This window comes from Ascaphus truei, chromosome 1 (genome assembly GCF_040206685.1).
Source record: "Ascaphus truei isolate aAscTru1 chromosome 1, aAscTru1.hap1, whole genome shotgun sequence".
NCBI classification, from domain to species: Eukaryota; Metazoa; Chordata; class Amphibia; order Anura; family Ascaphidae; genus Ascaphus; species Ascaphus truei.
The window spans coordinates 330,837,675-330,851,770 of record NC_134483.1 but is presented as its reverse complement, the minus strand read 5'-3'; the positions used below and the strand labels follow the sequence as shown (position 1 = coordinate 330,851,770).

Here is a 14,096-nt window from a genome sequence, read left to right as displayed (position 1 = left end):
GAGCAAAGAAGAATTAAAAAAAAAAAAAATTGGAGCTGTTTTCTTCCAAATGCAAATTAGCATGTAAAGTTAATTTTCACTACTCATTCACTTGCTATTCAATAAACGTCAAAGAGCTGTGATAAGACAATTGCAGTTCGCCAGGTTCCCTTGGTAATGCGTTTTTCCCCCCAGCTGTCTTTGTTCCAGAGGGCTCTGTACCCTGAAGCATTTTGAGGACCTCAGCATGGAAGGGTAAAGATTCCTTCTTGTTCACTCTATCGTTGCCAGAAGGGCTTCTTAGCATTACTGGTACTGAAAGGGCCGATTACCCCTTTGTTTAATGGAGAAATGTGGGGGTGTATATATATATATATATATATATATATATATATATATATATATATATATATATATATATATATATATATATATATATATATATATATATATATATAAATAATAGATATATATATATAATAGATACAATTTATGATTTGTGCTCCAGTGGTTTTAGGGTATAGATACAATATTAATTGTCAATGATGAACACATTAAGTGAAGTAAAGACCAGTCCAGATATAAGAGTGTGATAACTCCTGGTGTCTTAATAGCTTCTTCTTGAAATATTTCTATAGATGTGTGTTTGTAAAGAAAATAAAAAATATATGTTTTAACATTGGCTTTTTACATGTTACTATTATGGCTCACAGAGCAATTGGAAATGTTTGGCTAATAAGCCAAGAACCATTGTTAGGGAGGGGGTAGGGGGGGAGGGTTGGGCGTTGGTGATGGGGCTTAGCAATTTTAAAGTCTAAGCAGCTTTTTCATTGTTTATTGAAATAGGGCCCCAAGTGTTGATTTCATGGGTTAATCGCATGCTAATCCATGTTAATTAATTTCTACAAATTCTATAGCACTTTAATAATATCAATTTTAATGTTCATTTATTTTTTATTTTTGTGGTGATTAGTGAGCTTTTAACTTTGATATTAATCAATTAATGAATCTCAATGCATTACTTTTGTAGTCCTTTAATCAACATAAGTTAAACAATAGGTAAAACCATTTGCTGGGAGTCTTCGGTGCCGACCCGCATTAATTTTGGCTCCGGAAACCCCCTGGTTCCTGAGATACTTACCTCCGAAGGTGCCCCTGGAACCATCTCCTGCAGGAGAAACAAAAGACTAATAGGAAGCCGAGACGTCAACCGCTGGGGCTTTCTTTTGGCCTGCATGCTGCAGGAGATTACAGAACCAGGAGTTAACCAGCACCACCTATGGATGTATATGTCTCGGGAACCAGGTGGTCCTTGGAGCATCTTTGGGGACTCCCTACTTCATAATAATTTTTTTTTTTAAAGTGAAACTAAGAAGGAATGTTCCTTTTAAACAATTGATTGCCAGCAACTACACTTTATGATATGGATTATTGGTTAAGAGTAGACCAGCACATAAGGCACCTTTTGTGAGAAACTGTCAAACTGATGTAGCCAGGTCTTCCTTAGGTGTCAGCATCCCCCTCACCTCGAGCGCGATTGCGGGTACCGCCGAGTCTCAGGGCGGCCCCGCGAGCCGATCGCAGGGGTGAGGGCGGTCAGGCTCTGGCTCAGGGGATGCCGGGGACGCGTGCGGCCGGTTGCCAAAGCTGCGATCGCGTCACCGGGCTTCCGGAGCCGGGCGGTGAGGGCGCCGCCATTGCCCGGATACTCGCGCATGTGCAGTGATCGCGCATGCGCAAGGAAGCCCCGAGAGCCAGGGAGAAGTAGCGCGAGGGGGAGAACAGCCCAGGAAAGGTTGCGGCAGCCCAGAGAGATTGCGCAGGCGCAGGACAGTGGAGTGAACGCCCACGAAGCCCTAGCCTACCAGGGAAGGCTCTAGGCAGGGACTACGAGTCCCAGGAGCCTCTGCGCACCCCATGTGCTGCCAGGGAGCCAATAGGGCTTAGGATCTCCAGGCAGGCAAGTAGATACATTTTCGCGGGGTTGCAGCACGCTAGTCAGTTGGAGCCGGGGAGCTGTGAGGGAAGGAAGGGTGCGGGGAGCGAGTGCAGCTCCTGCACCCAGATAGGTACCCACACCCCAGGTAGGCCCCAACTCTCCACCAGGTTAGTGGGTAGTTGGTAAGGGACGGCCCCAGTTAGGGACCCAGTTAGTGCTGTCTTGTTAGAGTCACGGCTGTCAGTGCTGTGAGGTCTGACAGGCAGGCACAGTGTTAGTGCAGTACGTTAGCTGCAGGTAGCGAGTAGGTGGCAGTGCGTTACTGCAAGTACTAGGTACAAGGTAGTTAGAGTCAGGACCGGGAAGAGCTAGGGGGACGGGATAGGCCATTAACCCCTTAGGTCCCAGAGAGGTCCTCACTCCCCAGTTTGTGGTGCTACAGGGACAGGCCCTAGGTTAGGGATCCTGTCACAGTAGCGCTAGTGATAAGATAGGGACACAGCGGACGCTGCGCTTCCTGAAAGGAGACTTGGGCTCAAGTCTATGCCCAGAGAGAAAGACTATCGTCAGGGTGGGATCGCCCCTGGCGGACCCCAAGCAAGGATTCACCGGACCGGATCAGATGGGATCCCAGAGCGACAGATCCTTTGTGAAGTCACTTGCAGTGCCGAGTGCAGGAGCACTCGGCAGGTACTCTATAAGTGCACCAACAGATCATAACATTCTTTTAACACATAGTGGCAACGCTGACCACGGGACAAAGGGGTTGGACTGTGGGCACCGTGTGGGGATGTTATAATGTTATAAGTATGATGTAATAGTATAATTTGTTCATTCAGTAAACCTGTTATCCATAATACTGGTGTATGTGGTTTCTGGGTGGGTTCCTATGTTAGGGTCATTCTACAATCCCATAGAATCCTACATAGGTGGAGACGCTGAAACTGAGAACGTTCCAGAGGATTCACCCCAGGCTCTCACTAACGGAGGCTCAGGCCTCCTGTGAGCCTGACAGGTATACGCACCACACCTGGTAACACCGTATGTTCTCCGTACCCACACCCACACCACCGTAGCCTTTATTTATTCAGTATTTACTTTCTGCAGTCTATACCCTAAGCAGTCGATTTACTGGCCCTCCAAGCCTACGTGAGCTGTCCACGGTGTGGAGGTTACGGCACAGAAATGCTGGCATTTATTTACTACTGTTTCTATTAATGTATCGTGGAAAGCTCACACTTTAATTAATTATTCGAGGCACAGTTTACATTTCAACCCCTTTCAATGCAGGAAACATTGAGGTCCCGTGGGACCCAAAAGCCCAAATCATATTTGATTCATACAGTACCTCAAATCTGTGCTTGGGGACACTGTTGTGTAGCTGCTATGTCGTACTAAACAATTTCCACAACTCCATTTTATAACTTTAAAAACTCTGAGGGAATCTAATGTGGAACAGAACTGAGAAATAAAAGATTATGTATATGTATATATATATATATATATATATATATATATATATATATATATATATATATATATATATATATATATATATATATATATATATATATATATATATATATATATAATATATGTATATATATATATATAAAAAAAAAAAATATATATATATATATAATAAGAGTTTTTAAAGATTTGAAGATCGATCGTAAAAACATTTCTGTTTTTGGCACAGGTCGCAGCTGGGTTAAAGGGATATTTTAATGATGGGGAAATCAAAGTTCAGTATGTAGACATGCATGAAACGTAATTCTAATACTAGAATGGTACCTGCAGCAGACTAAACCAATAGAAATGATGCTGTTGTCAGGTCAAAGTAAAGGCTAATAATAAACAGCCCCTGACGGTGCTAAAGGCAGATAATAATATGACTACAAGAACAAACAGAAGCCAAAAAAGCACTCACGCATATCAAAACATAATACATTTATTCAGTAATATCTAGGATACAAAAGATTAAAACGGTCTGAGGACATCCCCTAATCACAATCATGCCTGCAAGATAAGTATAGCTAGCAACAGACCCAAATATCAAAATTCTCTTAAAGATTAATCATATGCTCAAATCCTCGGGAGGGCGCCCGCAGGCATCTAACAAACAGTCTTTTAATTCCTCTTTAAAGTATATAATGTTGACGGCCCTAACACGTCTATCATTCGGTAGTTCAAGTGCCTTTGTCCAAACTCCTCTCTAGAATGAGGAAAGCCCCATCCGGACCCTTCAAATCCCTCCGCGGGGGTCCCCTGGGAAACTTCTTCCCCCTCTTGTTAGTCTCGTTGAAAAATGAAGGGTTGACAGTGGCCTCTGCAGACTATCCCATTGGACCTCCCATGCCAGACTATGGGTTTCTCCCATCCGCTACGGGTCTATAAGGGTTCGGGAGTCAAGCTGCCCATGGCGCGCTCCCTTCTTACCGCAACCCGCGGCCGGGTACTCCGTTCCCCGCAGCACACCATCTTACCCTTCTTCCTCCACCTGCCGAACTACGGGCGCGCACACACATCACGCATGGAGAGAAATACTGAGCTCCATGGTCCCGCCTCCAGGTTGTGTCGGCGCAGGGACGACATTGGCCCGCGACGCACATGCTCAACGAGCCCGGCCTCAGCGTCATCAGACTGCCTCAACTACACTGTCCACACCTATTTCCTGCATCACTGCATCCAATCATAGCCTGCACTGACCCAGCCTCCGCTCTGCGGCACTCCCATTGGTTCCTCACTCCTTCTTATGCTCAGACGGCCCACTGACTCATTGGCTGAGCATAATCCTATGTTCCACTGTGTTAATTGCTTCCTAGTCTTGCAGTCTTGTCTTGTTCTCTTGTTCGCAGCTCTCTGTTATTGACCCTGCTTGATTTGGACTCCGCTCTTCAGTACTCCTGACCCCGGCTATCTACAACAATCCACACTTCTCCAACCCTGACCTCGGCACCCGTACAACGACTATTCTCCTCTCTCCAACTCGGACCTCGGCTAATAGTACCTGCAATGATCCGTACCTCTCCAACCAGACCCCGGCAAGTATATAGACTATCCGTACTTCTCCAACCCAGACCCAGCTACCTTAACCAACCTACACTCCAGACGCAGCTGTGGTTGGTGTTTATATCCATCCCCACCTCGGCCCAGCGGTCACGCCTTGTTTGTGGTGAGCACATCGTGACAGGGTCAAAGAGATCGCCATACCCCTCAAACCCGAGTGAGCCAGCGACCGCCCCCCCCTGATATTTATGTCCTGGAAAAATGCAGCCTCTCCTCTGGGAACGGTTTCCTGTGGCCATGGCAGAAATCAGGTTAACGACATCTCCTTGACAGCAGGTGTCATCTTGGGATGATTCACCGGACGTGACCGCCTAAGTAGAGTGCGAGCCACTGCGTCTACCTCGTGCGTTGATGTGGATGGTGGGGTTCATTTTGGAAATAACCTGGCTTACAGGCCCTGCCTCCACAGAAGTGTGGGACCCTCGGGCCCTCCCTCTAAACACAGGAGAAAATGACATGAGGTTAGGCACACGTATCACAGTATCATACAGTACTTCCCCATCAGATCCCTCATCACTTAGTTCCCATTCCCTCAAATCCTTGGAGTACTTGGGGTTCTTAATTAACTTAAGCCCCGCTAGGTCCCGGTGTCCTGACTCGTGACTGGGCAGGGGCAGTGGCCGGGGCAAGGGCACTAGGGGCTGGGGCAATGTCCGTTTCAATGTCCAGCAAGCGGGTGATACCGCGACCACTGGGCACTTTCTTGCTTGCCCTCTCCGGCGTGCTTCGTGCTCCTTTGTGGACGCAGTGGCGGTCAAGGTTGGCAAGTGCAGCCGCCATGGCGGCTCCTCGGGCCGCAAAGATGGCCGCCGGCCCGCCGTGCCAGCCGGAACCTGAAGTGTCGTCATCGTTGCCGCCCGCGGAATCTCCATCCGCTCCGTGGTCACACACCGGAAGTGCGTCGAAGACCGGAAGGGGCGGTGGTGGATCATCCGGACCGCGGACAGGTAAGTAGGCCACGAGCCTCTCCTTCTTGTCCTCTGCAGGATCCTTCTTCGCCTGGCGGGAGTAAGGGGGTGGTGGAGTCTCCTTACCGCACCGCTGCCGGCGGATGACATCTGGTTCGTCCGGAGCCGTCTCGGATCCCGTCTCCGCCGCACTGGGAGTCACCACGGCCGTGGGACTTCTCAGGCCGCACCAGCGCTCGCCGTCAGTGGGTGTCCGGACTCGTCTGCTCCATCTCTCCGGTAAGTGGACCGCCATCTTTCTTACAGCTGGGGTGGTTCGCCGGTAGGCGCATCGCCACCGATGAAACGCCATCTTCTTCCTCCGAAGACAACTTGGTCGGATCCTCCGCTAGGGAGTCACCTAGGTCTTTTGCGGCACCGCCAGTGGATAGTGGTACGAAACGGGCCCGCTCCGGTACCTCCACTGCGGTCGCGCTCTTCTCCGCCGGAGTTTCTCTCGGCTCGGTTGTTGGCTGGGCCTTGGTTCCCACCTCAGCAGTGGTGCAGGGAACTAGGGCAGCCTCGTCCGCTTTCTCCGCCACCTCCGTTAGAGTTCCCGGAGAGGCACCCCGAGGGGTCTTTATCATGGGCCACGGTTCGTTAAGCCAGAGGTAATACGTGCCACATTGAGGGCATCGTGCTTTGGTGCTTGTGGCCGGTCCGGGTGTCCTGCAGTGGACACACAGGCACCGGAGGTACTCTCGACCCTCGATCTCCACCACGAGGAAGCCTCCTGGGAGTTGGAAGATTGTGGTGCTCAGTTCGGACATATTTCGCGCAGGGGTTAAACACTTCAGTTCAGTAGTTCCTTGCACTTCAACGGTCAGGCAAAAGTGAAGTTCCTCGCTCTCACTTCCTGTCCCTCCCTTCGCTGGGGAGGACGCTCCTGATTGGCTCTCCTTGTGCCCCCTCCCTCTGGTGGAAACAAGAGATTTTTGCAGGGGATCTGGGTTTGGCGCCAAACCCCTGCACATCTCCCTCTACATTTCTCGGACAGTCTCTTTGCACGAATTCACGTGCGCGATCCAGGATTGGCAGGAGTCGCCATTTTAGTTCGGCTGCTAACTGCTGGGCCGTGGATGGCGCTGCGGTTGCCATTTTTAACTCTTTCATGCTCCGCGGAGCACATGTAGTGACGCCGCCATCTTTGATGAGCCCTCCAAATGTTTAATTGCACTATTCTCAGTGTCTAGTGCATAGCTTGTTTCTAGACACTGACTGCTCTCACACTGCTCACTGAACGCTCTCTCTATACTTTTCTCTGTGCTTTACCCACTGATATGATGTGGCATACCCCAGGCTAGGCAGAACTCCTTCTCTGTGCACCGCACTCGCTGACGGTTCCTACAAGTACTCTGTGGTGTGTTTTATGTGGGTGCTGGCTAGTGTACCCGGGCATCTCCCTAAGGTACGGGCGTCTCCCCACTCATAGTGCGGGCCCTGGGCCATGGTCCCTGGACAAGTTAACAGGCTAACCCCCCCAGTTGCCTCACACTATCTGCCTCAAGGGACTAGGACAGCTATAGCCTCACACCCATCTTACAACACCCTCTTAGGGCACCCAGGGCGTACTGTGCGGGAATCCACGCTCCCCTGACTACCCCTGGTATTACATGCCCTACTCTCTCCAGTACTTGCACTTCACTCTTCCCGCTCTGCCTTGCTGAAAGCCTGTCCTGTTCTGGATCTCAGCAGCTCGCCTCCAAATGTAACCCATGTTCCCCCCCCCCCCCCCGGTCGCAGATTGGACTTCTAGGGTGTAGTGAGGGAGGATTACGTGTATGTTGGTGATGCATACCTGCTTGGAACAGGAGGGCCTGAGTCTCCCGCGTTGGTATTGGGGATAACAGGACCAGGCTTCTGGGGTATATGCCTTCATCTTTAATGGTGGTGGTGCAGCGCCTCCATTCTCTGGCGAAACCTAGGGGATAGGTTGGAATCTTCCCAGAGAAAGCCCTGGTTCCAGGGCAAGAGATTCCAATCTCACACACACAGTCTTTTGTATAAAAGCAGCAATGTCTTTATTGTCCTTTTTATCAGTGATACAACACACAGCAGCAGTTCATATGCTCCGCCGCAGTTCATATACAGCAGTGCTTCCAAATGTAACTGGATTATTCCTCCACTCCTCTCCTCCAGGCTGTACCCTAGCAGGATGGGCTGTTTGGGGCTTCAATACCCCAACCCCCACCTCCAGGATGTACTCTCAGGGTGAGGGTAGATCTTTTCCCCCCTCACCCCCTCAGCAGGGTGAGGAGCATTGGTCCACAGCACTATAGTGCTATCAGCTCTACTAAAGGTGCTGAGCGTCTCCTCTCCTGCCTCCTCCAAACTCCCAGACCATCTCCTCTCTGCTCCTGCACTCTTTGCTCCCAGGACAGAACTCAACCACACACTAACTGTCACTTACAGGAACAGCCCACTAAATTTAGACAGCCCCACCCCTCATGATGTCAGCAGGACCTCCCCCATCGGTCTCAGGCCAGCAGACAGAGTCAGGGGCCTGCCTCTATCACTCAAGGCAGGGCTTGATGTGGGGGAAAAACCCATGATAACTACTGGCGGCCTGCCCTTAACAGGACTTACACCAGTAGGAGAAAGATATATAGCCCCCATTTCTTACCGGGGCTACATCTGCATACAAACAAATTGCACCCTAAAGATGCAATCTTTTCCAGATAAACATGTACAGTATGGAGTCGTTTTACAGGTCTATCACCTTGTTTTTATTTAATTCCTCCTTCGACTTGGAATTTGCAGAAATGTGGGCCAAACCAGCAGCAATCGTTTTCCTTTACCCAAATTCTAAAAATGTGTGTAAAATATATTATTATTATTTCACTTATTTGGATCTATAATATTCAATGCACCACACATAGAACCTTGAGACTCGAATATGAACGTGTGTGCCCTCCAGCATTTTATGTTTGTGCACTGATACCGCAATCAATAATCTTCTTGTTACCACTGATCTCCGCTGGTAGCATGTCAGGTGGGACGAGTGTTATTCTGTACCATATAGGAAGGTGACAATGAAACAATGCCCCCTTCTTCTATGAATTGGTGAAAAACATCTTGAGCCTATACAAAACGGGGACCATTATAAACCGAAAACCACTTTACTATGAATAGGACCCTGGAAGAGGTCTCTTTCCCCAAATTGGTTACTTCCGATGAGCATAAATACATCTGAATGCTTTGAACGCTCCTTAGTTATGAGGGAGATGCTGTGATTTTTAGCTGAGAAATGTATAATTTTTCTGCTGTCTCCCTGAAAATAATTTTCTCATCGCAATGCAAGATGCTGAAGATAAGTGACACTTCAGGAGCACGCTACTTCAGGGACATGACCCGGTCCAGTTACTTTACCAAGTGAAAACTGTAGATTATGTTGCACTCTCACCCAGAGGTGGAGAAAGGACAGTAGTACAATATGAGGCTAAACGGACGTTTTCCTTTATACCGTGACACCACATTGACTTTTTGAACTACTTGTGCTTCATTGATTTCTGTTACTAGGCTGGGGTAAGGTACTAGAGGGCATTGTAAACTTGATTGTAACCTTGGAGATCACTTTCCTCAGATAGGAAACCTACAAATAATCTCTCTCTCTTTCTCTCCTATAGCAGTGCGAGTGGGTGTGGGGTTTGTATGTAGGGGCACCGACATTTACCCCATTTATACCCGCTCCCCATTACTGCTAGGGACACTCCATTGAAAATTGTTGTCCTGTACATCTCATATGGTTATGGATTTTTTGATCAATATGCTGTTCCCTCTTTACTATGTAGGAAATCCTGAGTTAAATTTAAACAATAGTTTCATCATATGTGAGGATTTTCATGAATAGTATTTACAGATCAGGTTGAGATGGCATCTGGGACACGCTACTCCAAAGGGTTGTGAGGGCCCTAGGACTGGTGATGGGTTTTGATTCTAGATATCTGTAGCTTAGTCAGTGGCCCTCAGCTGCCCTATGTGGTAGAGAGTTGGCGCGCTCAGGCCGCTGTTGCTCCATAGGGATTTAAAGCAGAACCAAGGAATCGTCCAGTTTTTGGACAGCTGAGCCTCGAATAATGTGATATATTAGCCATTGTAATTCCATCTATTCCATCTTCCATTCGTTATGGATTTGATTGCCTTTGCAATTTCTTCTGGAAGGACTCATGGTACACCATTGGGGGTTTCTTATGGCTCTTCCTTTGCTGGATTATGCCCTGTGTTATGTATTCTTGTATAGTTTCATGTAGAAGTCCTCAACTCTCTTTATGATAAGTGCACAATCTTTTATTGCTGTTTATTATTGTTTTATTGTTGATCCAGCGTCTTGGTTGAGTGTGATGATTTGCTTCTTCCCAATCATCTTCATCATCTTTAAGCTTTTGTTAACTTCAATAGTCTTCACCATATCACAAAAAGGGACTGATTAAAAGCCTGTGCACAGTTAAAAAAACACTCTTGTGAATGTATAACCGCAAAATGAAAAGAACAATAAGAATATATATATATATATATATATATATATATATATATATATATATATATATATATATATATATATATATATATAAAAATAAATAAATACAGAAACAAAGAAAGAAAAGATCCCAAAATAGCACTCTAGCATACAAAAGTATCAACATTTATTAAACACATGAAACATATACAAAGGATCCACAGTGTCCCCAAGGCTGTCTAATCTAAAACACTAATAACAGAACTAAGCTTCACACTGGAATCAGCAATATGAAGTCAACACTGGTAAATAGTAAATTAAAGCCATTGTTGACTAAGCTGAAAAAACCATGTGGAAGCTAAGTGTGAACAAACAGAAATAACCCAACAATCAAACCACATGCAGAACCTGTAGTGTGGAGGCAACGAGTTAGCCTCTGAACACTAGGACCGGCCGGTCAAGTAGTTGTGAAAATGAAAACTCATCAACAAAATGGCATGTGAACATCATAGCAGAAGCATACATTAGTGGAATCATACATAGGTAGAAATACACACACCGTGTAGCAGCAAAGCTATGGACAAAGGTCAATATACAGCCAAAATGTACTTAGCTCTGGTCCAGGAAAAGGGCAAACAGGAAGCTATCGGTCTGCATGTGAAGGGAGTCTGTTCAGTGTAGTCAGATCGCCGCAATGCGCATGCTCCGTGAGCGATTTAGGCGCCAAATTCAAAACTGCAGCAGGAAAGAAAAGGACAGCCAGGGGCACCGCCGGATCCAAGACAAACAAAGGAGCCCCGACGCGCACGTTTCGCCACCTGCTTTGTCCGGGGGCTTGACGTAATAGCTGATTAGAGCCATATATGTAGTCAAAATTCATGTGACGTAGACATAATCTAATGAGTGAGCCAGCCGGAGACACCACAGCTGATAGAGTTGCGTCATGGCTCCTCGTTGATGGGAGGGATAACCGGAATAGGTCTGAAATGAAGGCAAACATGAGTAGTACAGGAAAGGAGTATCTGAGACACAAATAAAACTGATTCTAACATGAAGAAATTTAACATGCTAGAAAAGATATACATAAGAGCCAAAAAGCCAAGAATTGAAACAAAAAATTGTCTACTGTAGATATCTAAAAGGAGAGAATAAACTGCCCATAATAAAATGTCAAATATTCTCACAAAGGCTGAACAGACATAAAGACTAGTCAAAGAAACTAGTACTGCCCATACTAATATACATGCAGGTCAATGTGGAAAAGGAGGGGACACATGATGCAAGGGAAATTTATAACTTATATAAAAATAATTGCAATAAACAATTAAAGAAAGATAAGTAAAGTAAAAAAAATGGATTAAAAAGAAATGAAAAGAAAAAGCAGGAATGCATAAACAGTGCATCATATAAACTCAAAATGCCCAGAAGAGATGAGATACATAAAGTCAAAGATATAGAATGAATGATACAATAAATCAAAATTAATCAAATACTATATATCAAATGAATTCACTGGACTGTCATAGGAACATTGCAAACCCCATGTAATCATTCATTTGATATATAGTATAGTACAAGAAATCTTCAAGCTGAGTTCCTCATCCCAGAGTGGATAAAAGGCTGACATTGATCAAACTCACTGTAACTGCATATCTCACCAATACTGTGATTCTGATTATTGGACATACTATCCTATGATGGTTCTTTTTCTTTCTCTCCCTGGTTTCTTTGTGCCTAGGTCATTCTTTTCCGTACATTTACTATCGGCGATTGTGGAGCCGTGGACCTTAGTGGCAGCAGATCTATCAGGGTCAGTTAGTTTATAAAGGGTTAACAACTCTCGTTTTATTATTTTTTGATTGGCCAGGTACAGTTGATTATATTATTTACTGTTTTGGATTATTGTTCGTAGTTGCGCTGTATGTATCTTGGTGTGTGTGTGTGTGTGTGTGTGTGTGTGTGTGTGTGTGTGTGTGTGTGTGTGTGTGTGTGTGTGTGTGTGTGTGTAAGTGTATGCTCCGTAATTTAAATTGTTAGTATATTTGGGGATATAGGTACAAAACAAATACACATACACATTCAAACACAGTATTTAACACATAGTACCGGTAGTGTGTTCGCACACATGATTTTTGCAGTACAGTGTCCGCACAGATATACTTTCTGCAGTATAGATGAAAAATTTGAAGAAAAAGTAAGGTCCAGATCGTTTTGGGGCTCTCCGGCAAAAATGTGTATAGAACCTATGGGAGGGAGATACATGAGGATCAGGTGACCACTCTATAACCCATCACAGGTGGGGATCAACCTCCCAAAGTGTTCTGAATCTGGTGTTGCTTTCGGAATCATTGCACTGCACAGTAATATTTAGCAAGCAATTCCTTACCCGGAGTGTTAAAAGAAAGACAGAGAGACAGCAAGGAGAGGAAGAGAGGGGTGATGAGGAGGGAAGGGAGAGCAGTGTGCACATGGGAGGGAGTGCAAAGAGAGAGGAGGAGGTAGGGCATGATGGAGAAAAGAGTAAGGTGGGGAAAAGGGGACAAGAGGACAGCAAGGCATTATAGGGAGGGGTGAAAACAAAGAGTAATGTTTAATAAACTTTCAGATCTCCGAGATTGGCGTATGTTATGCCGGGTACAGCTTGTGTGTGTGTGTGTGTGTGTGTATATATATGTATTATATATATGTATATATGTATATATATATATATATATATATATATATATATATATATATATATATATATATATATATATATACACATATACATATACATATATATATCTGTGTGTGTGTGTGTGTGTATATATATCTGTGTGTGTGTGTGTATATATATCTGTGTGTGTGTGTATATATATCTGTGTGTGTATATATGTGTATATATATATAATATATATATAGGCAGTTTTGAGACGGCAGTTGGCACACTACTAACCAGGCAAAACAGATGCTTATCCCATATGAATAGAACAAAAAGTATATTTACCAGATTAGGGGACAGCACACTGCATGTTGTCTTCAGACAAAAAACTGTATTGAATCACAGGGCACTGCAACCAACGTTTCGGTCACTCAGAGGGACCTTCATATAGGGAGCACACAGGAGTACCAAGTGAATAACAAAGTTTATTATAATCTATAAAAACAGGGGAGAAAGAAAATAAAATGGAGGGGGACATTAACCTGAAATCTGGAGGGAAAGGACTGAGTAGCGAACGATGGACTGTAAACAGTGTCTGCAAATCAAGACACAAAATAAAAAACCACACAGGGGTCTAATGACAAAGGTGTGCATGGGCTGTAGGCAGACAAAGGGATGGTGGAAATGGATAACTGTTGGAATATAAGTACACGTGTAAAGTCAAGAGTTAATACCACAAAAAGCCTGAATGCCAATATAAACAGAACATGCAACACATCACAACATGCAGAGGAACAGCAAAATGTAGGAAAAGCTAATTGCCAAATGCAAGATGGTAATATGACTAGCAATTCATAAGAGGCTCTGAGAGTACATAGACTCTTACTAAAGCCTGTGGTTGCTGTGCATGAGAAATACAGTCTATAAACTTCGCAAAGTCCAAATACATCACCAATAAACAGGAGTAAGGATAAATCCTGCGGGTGGTCCCTAGTAACAGAAAAAAGGAATGAGTCCCCCTGCCAAGCTCCCACTCGTTTCGACCTAGCTGGTCTTCAACTGGGA

The 14,096-nt window shown here is 45.4% G+C and overlaps 1 protein-coding gene across 5 annotated transcripts in view; it reads left to right on the top strand.

The window, feature by feature from the left end:
* The window catches only part of IDUA (alpha-L-iduronidase), a 222,344-nt gene that overhangs the window by 55,511 nt on the left and 152,737 nt on the right, over positions 1 to 14,096 (top strand). The gene's annotated exons all lie outside the window — the stretch shown is intronic.